Below are 7,848 nucleotides of genomic sequence, written 5' to 3' on the forward strand. Positions count from 1 at the left end.
ACAAACACAGAAAATAAATAATTGACACATATATAGATTTGCTTCATTCTCAAATACATATACTTAGCTAACTAACTTGTTTATATTGCTTGCAACATATACTTCAACACATACATACATACATACATACACATTCACGATTAAGCCATGCCGTTGTTTCTTCACATGGATTTCCTTGCATGCTGAAGTAACTAGTAGTGGTCAAGGACCCTTATTCACCACCATAACCTTCTTCTTCTTCTTCTTCTTATTATTATTATTATTATTATTATTATTATTAGAACATGATGAGGATCCAAGAGGCTGATAATTAATATACCTGCTTGGAGCAGAAGTGCGTTTAACCCCTTTTGGCAAGCAAGCTTCAATTGTGTTAGTACTCCCACTTTGAAACTCATGCCCATTCTTCTTCTTCTCCTCTTCAGTAATAGGCTTCAACTTCATGTAGTTGTTGTTGTTGGAAGAATCACCATTATCATTATTATTATGATTATTTTGTCCCAACAAGGGTCTTGTAGCACCCACACTAATAACAAAGGGTGTTGATATAATGGGACTATTATTATTATTATTCAATACTAGTACTAGGAGAAGGATAATAATGATAAACTTGTTGGTAGTAGACATATTGAATAATATGATATTATTACTATTATTATTATTACTATATGCTATAGTTAGTAATAATGTATGTTATATTGAGTTGTATGTGTAATGTGTGTGTGTATTAATTATTGTGAGGGAAAAGGGTCTTAAATAGGGTCATGATATGAGGAGTTGAAGTAGATTCATGATGCCAACTCATTGCTAGCAAGGCATTACTTTTGCTGACTCACAATGCAAAAATGTGACTTTGGTAGTTCACTTTTTAATTTCTTTCAAGCATGGGAAGCTAAGTCATGATACTTATTCTCGTGCCTCTCATAACTCTTACATATCTTCTTTAAGATTAGCTTTGACTACTTCTACGTACTATATATCCAAGTATATTCTCATTGTTATTAAAAGAAACTTTAATTTATCCTTCTCTAACAATTAGATTCAAGAATTTTCAAGATGTATAATATATTAATTAATGGACCATATGTATACTTCAATGATAATTGTATTATTACGCCCTCTATAAATCAAAACCATTCCTTCATTTTTGTGCTTCTTAATCTGTTATAAAGATGTTATGAAAATAATATTAGCAAAATTATTGACAAAGTTTTTTCAATAATTCAACGAAATATTCAAGCTTCATGGATAAATGCATGAAGTGATTAAATATTCGTAATATTTTGGTTAAATTTTAATTTTATCTTTAAATTTAAAATGTCTTAGTTTTGTTCTAAATATTTTATTTTATTTTATTTTTTATTCAAAATTAAAATATTTTATTCTAAAAATATATATTTTTTGTATTATCATCTTCTTCTAAATAACTGCAACAATTGTAATTGTGGTAGATATGATAGTAATTATACTAATTTAATAATAAAAATGATAAAACAAAATGAATATATATAATATTGAAAACATATTTCAAAAAATAACAAAAAAAATATAAAATTATAATATTTTCATATAAATAGTAAATATTAAAAAATAAAATTAAAATTTAGACAAATGTTAAAAACTAAAAAACAAATACTTAAATCATATAAAAGAAAGGTGAAGAAAAATCATAGGAAAACCGAAGTAATAGAAAATCCTTAGATAGAAGACTAGTATAGTTGACTCTGAATAAGATCATGTTTCCACGAGCAAGCATGTTATTGGAACACGTGTGCATGTAGTAGCTTACCTGTGTGCTCAAACTCAAATAATTAACCTGACTACTTATCTTTCTGACACGTGTACTCTTCGGAGCATGTGGCAATCTACCTTTATCTTCAGGATCTTCGACCTCACCAACCTGAGACTTTCTCAAATATGATGACTGATAATAGTTTTTTTTTTTTTTTTTTTCGTTGGACCGTTTCAAATTTTAAGTATTATAACGTCACAAACTTATCCATATTACACTTTCTATATATAATATTTAAAGGTTTTTATTCATTATTTAACGTTTGTCAAAATTCGAATATAGATACAATAGTATATTAAGAAGTATCAGAATTTATCATTGAAAAATGTTAGAAAAATAGTAAAACAAGGTTCAGAACTCATCAATAAAACTAATAGTCAAATTATAGAAGAGTAAATTACTAATTATGCCCCCGAAATTGTAAAACGCTGCCAATAATAACCTTAATATTTGTTAACGATAATTATATCTCTGAAAATTCTAAAAATGCTACAAATATGTCTAACCGTGAAGTGAGGCCTTCTCCGTTAAATGGAACATGGTGATGTGGCAAATGGGATTCCAAAAATGGGACGGAAGGCCTAACGAGGATGCCACGTTGGATTCCCGTTTGCCACATCACCATGTTCCGTTTAACGGAGAAGGCCTCACTTCACGGTTGGGCATATTTGTAGCGTTCTTAGAATTTTCAGGGATATAATTGTCGTTAACAAATATTAGGGTTATTATTGTCAGCGTTTTACAATTTTGGGGGCATAATTGGTAATTTACTCATTATAGAATTATCATAGTTTTAAAGATTAAAAGCTCACCAAAAAGATGAGGTTAATTATATTATTTTTAGGTTTATGATCATTAATTTAGCATAAATGTGTTAGGTACCAGACAAATGACACAGCAAAATATAGAGATGAAAAATTAGAAATTTGTATAAAATATGGAAACAATTGAATAACTTTCTTTGAGAATTACAATTTCTCTCTATCACAAGGAGACTACAAAACACTCTCTCTTGACAAAAGGAGAACACACTTCTCTCTATATATATAGAAGAAAACTACTCAAAGAAATATTATGTTATTCTATATGGATGACTTGATTGAAATGAATTAAAGAAAAGCTCAATTTATAGGTGAGTCTGTTCAATATGAACCATCCGTCAATTAGAGGTATATAATTTTTCTCTTTTTCAACCATTAAAATTCTAAGGTTATAAACTAAGATTGTTTATTACCTCTCATTTTATTTAGTTATTATTTATTTATATATTTTCTAAAATTAGCTTTACTAATTTTATAAAATGTTACTACAATATTTTAGGTTTATGGTCACAGTTTTTTAACGTGACAAAAAAAATTATGATTACGATTTTTTTAGAAAGGGTGGTCTAAAAGGGTTTATGGTCACATTTTTTAGGGATGACCTAAAAGGGTCTATAGTCACAATTTTTTACAGTGATAAAAAATGGTCTATAGTCACAGTTTTGAAGAATGACCTAAAGGGATTTATGGTTACGGTTTTGGGGGGTGGCCTAAAAGGGTCTATGGTCACGATTTTGAGGGTGACCTAAAAGGGTCTATGGTCAAAGTTTTTTACAGTGACCAAAAAGGGTCTATGGTCACGATTTTTCAAAAAAGAGTGACCTATAAGAGGTCTATGGTCACGGTTTTGGGGGGTGACCTAAAGGGGTCTATGGTCACGATTTTGGGAGGGACCTAAAATGGTCTATGGTAACGGTTTTAGGGTGACCTAAAGGTGTCTATGGTCACAGTTTTTTACAGTGACCAAAAAGGGTCTATGGTCACGATTTTTCGAAAGGGTAACCTAAAAGGGTCTATGATCACGGTTTTAGGGGGTGACCTAAAGAGGTCTATGGTCACGGTTTTCTGCAGTGATCAAAAAGTGTCTATGATCACGATTTTTCAGAAGGGTGATTTAAAAGGGTTTATGGTCACGATTCAGTTTTTTACAGTGACCAAAAAGGGTCTATGGTCACGATTTTTCGAAAGGGTAACCCAAAAGGGTCTATGATCACAGTTTTGGGGGTGACCTAAAAGGGTCTATGGTCACGGTTTTAGAGGGTGACCTAAAGGGGTCTATGGTCACGGTTTTCTGCAGTGACCAAAAAGTGTCTATGATCACGATTTTTCAGAAGGGTGATCTAAAAGGGTTTATGGTCATGATTTTGGGGGTGACATCCTAAAAGGGTCTATGGTCATGGTTTTTTGAAAGGGTGACCTAAAAGGGTCTGTAGTCATAGTTTTGAGAGATGACCTAAAGGTGTCTATGATCACGGTTTTGGGGAGTGACCTAAAAGGGTCTATGGTCACGATTTTTTGAAAGGGTGACCTAAAAGGGTCTATGGTCATGGTTTTAAGGGGTGATCTAAAATGGTCTATGATAACAATTTTGAGAGTTAATCTAAAAGGATCTATAGTCACAGTTTTAATCATTTGAATTTAAATTAATTAAAATTTTTATATATTTTTATAATTTTAAATATTTTATATATTTAAAATTTAAATATTTTAATAATAAAAATTTTATGTGATTTACTTTAAAATATTAAAATTTTAAATTAAAAATGATTTAAAACTTAATAATTATTAAGTTTTGTGCTTTTTAAGAAAAAAAAACAAACAAACGTTAAAACCCTAAAACTAAAGAAGCTAAGGAAACCAACGCAACCACACCCACACTCATCCAGCACCACGATCCTCTCCTCTCTGAAACTACACAGCATTAACGAACTAAACCTAGTCCCCAACCACCCAGCACTGTAGCCCACCCCCGCAGTCATCGCAGTCTCTGCCGCAACTGCAGCCACGCAGTCCCCGCATCCGTCCCCGCAACCGCTGCACCTCCCTATAACCCCACAGCCATGCAGCGCCGCAGCAGCACAGCCACCGCAAGCCCCACACCTACACATCCTCCACCACCACCACAGGAAGATCCGTCACCGTTGTTGGAAGCTGTGTCGCTGTGATTGGAAGCTCCGTCATAGTTAATTTCAGTTTGAGATGGTGATGCGGTGTTGCGAGACACTCAAAGTTCAAAGCACATGCAGGATGGCTTAGACATTCATGTAATTTAACTCTCTCTCTGTCACGCTCATATTTGAGTTTGGTTACTTGTATTCTGTTGTTTTGCTTAATTAATTTTCCTTCTTTAATTTTTTTAAATCATGTATAAAAAATTCTTATTCACAGGTCTATTTCATGAGTCTTTACCTCGACAAATTTTGCCCTTTTTGGTTTCTAAATTCTAATCTCTCCCTTCTTGAACAAAAGAAACTTTTTGAATTGAAAATGCCTTGAACCAACAATCTGATCTATCTTAAATAGAAAATATGATTCTGATTGGTATAAAATAGACAATAAATATCAAATAAATCAGTAGTGCTTTCATAAAGTATGAATTTTTTAGAAAAAAATAAAAAACGAGATGGTGGAAAGAGAAATAAAAAAAGAACAGAGTAAGAAGAAAATAAATGGACAAGATGGTATGGAAATCATGTACCTGGTCAGAAGCATTGGTGCAGTTCCTCTGGCTTTTCTTGCTTTGGGTCAATTGTTTGTATCTTCATAGTTAACTAAAATTTTACTAGCTAGCAACTTAGACTTCATTTTTTTAGTCCCTAATCTTAAATTTAAATTATCAGTAAGTGTTGGAAAAAAATATAAATAAAAAATTGTCTCTACTGTTGAACAAGATAGCTAGCTTCGATTTCAAAAATTAGGAAAGATAATAAAGATGATGAAGTTTAGTAGAAGAGGTGATAATAAAAAGAAGAAAATAATATTTGATTTAATTAGTAGGTAGTATTTACATTAAGGAGTTGAATGAGTTAATAAGAAGTAGTAGCTAGTGATGGTAGGAGAGTTGAAGACGGTAAGAGTAGAGGGTACAAAAGTACTGTCGCTTGATGTTGAAGAACATGGGCAAGAAGCTAAAGCAGTGGTGTTGTTTGTATGTATTAAGGCTGCATTAGTTTAGCTTGAATTTTTAATATAGCTGGTAAAAATAATATTTTATTTTAATCGAATTAAAACTGTTAAAACTATTTTTGCTTATTCAAGTTTCTATTATCATATGTGTGTATTTGTTGTTAAAACTGTTAATCTTCTTCTCAATTCTCATCCACCACCACTGAAATAGATTTACACTCACATTTGCCATACCCAGAAAGTATTCGCTGTTTTTGATATAAAAAGTTTACTTTTTTGAGAACTGGGTAGATTTGGGTTCTTTGTTTTGTGTGTTACCCATAGTCAAAGATCTGAGCTTTTTGGGTTTGGTCTCTTTGTGTAAAAAGGGTGACTCATGTTAAGGAATTTCAGAGATCTGGAATTTGTGGTTTTGACCTTGTGAATCTGAGTCCGTACAAATAGGTAAGAGTTAGAAAGATTATGTTCGAATGCTTGTATTACTTAGAATGCTTATGCTTATGTAATAATATCTACTAACACAAGTTGGTCTATGATGTAAGTGCTGAATATTCTGTTTCCTTTTTTAGCCTAATTGTGTTATTATAAGGCATTATGATGCTTGCTCACATTGCTTTTTAGTTAAATGGTATCCATCAATTAAGATTCCAGGGTCTGATATATGCATGATGTTACCTATTAATTAACGAAAAATTGAATGTTGATGCGATTTGTTTAATATTTTTTTTTTATCCAAATTTTGTTTGTTTGTTTTGTTACATATATTGTAGGCATCAAGGCTTTTTCTAAGAAATGGGTTCTGATCTAAAAGTTAAAATGTCCAAGAAAACTCCTATTTTTGTTGTTATTAGTTTAATTAGTTTTAATTTAGGTCTTTTGTAAAATTGTAGCAGTGTAGCACTAATGCTGTCCGTTCCTTTCTTCTAATCAATTTTTATGTATAACTGAAATTGCTCTAAGTTATTCTTAGTAATTTATGAGTGTCAAAATAGGTAAAAGTTAATGTTGCATTCTTTTAGAATTAAATTGAATAATTAATATATAGTTGAACACAAAGTTATCATCATCGAATTATTATATTTTATTGAAATAATATTAAACAACAAGGACTGCTATATGGAATTTTGTTGTGTTAGTGTTAATTATTTGAAGTACAACTAAGAAGAGAAGAAAAATTAAAGTCTTCATACAGACTTTCTTTTTTATTTTTCTGTTGGGATAATTTAATTACTTTCATGCAATTAGGTTCTAAGTTCTTGTATCTTGATGGAGATAACTATGTAGGGAATACTTTTTTCTTTTATCTTTTTCTTTTCGTTTCTTTTAGGATTAGTATTTGTTAATTGATTATTTTGTTTTCCTACTATCGAATGTTCTTTACCTTCTCTTGAAATTTGTTTTGGCTTTGTTTTGTGTACAGGATAATTTTTTCGTACTGGTAAAGACAACAGGAGTTGACTAGTTGCTGCGGCACCGTTTATAACAACTTCGAATGTTCTTTACTTTTTGATAAGAGACTTTATCCAATATTACATGTAATGGATAAATTACACCTTATTTTGATTAGTGTTATAATGGATATCGAGTTTTTAATGAAACTTTTATGATTTAGATTTATTGAATTTCTCATTCTTAGATTTATTTTGTGATTATCATTATTTTGGGATGTGATTATGCTTTTAAAAAAATTAAATCTCATAAAATAAAATAGGCTATGATCACCATTTAAAAATAGGGTGACCATAGATAAGCTGTGGCCATTGTGAAAACCGTGACCATAGATAAGGTTATGGTCACGGCAAAAAAACGTGACCATAGAAAAGGCTATGGTCACGGTTTTAAGGATGGGTGACCATAGATAAGCTATGGCCATGGTAAAAACCGTGATCATAGATAAGCTATGGTCACGGTTTTAAGGTGGGGTGACCATAGAGGCTATGGTCATGGTTTAAGGAGGGGTGACTATAGGGGCAATGGTCACGGTTTTAGGTGGGGTGACCATAGAGGCTATGGTCACGACCAAAACTGTGACCATTGATAAGGCTATGGTCACGGTTTTAGAGAGGGGTGACCATAGAGGCTATGGTCACGGTTTTAGGAAGGGGTGAC

This window comes from Arachis hypogaea, chromosome 19 (genome assembly GCF_003086295.3).
Source record: "Arachis hypogaea cultivar Tifrunner chromosome 19, arahy.Tifrunner.gnm2.J5K5, whole genome shotgun sequence".
NCBI classification, from domain to species: domain Eukaryota; kingdom Viridiplantae; phylum Streptophyta; class Magnoliopsida; order Fabales; family Fabaceae; genus Arachis; species Arachis hypogaea.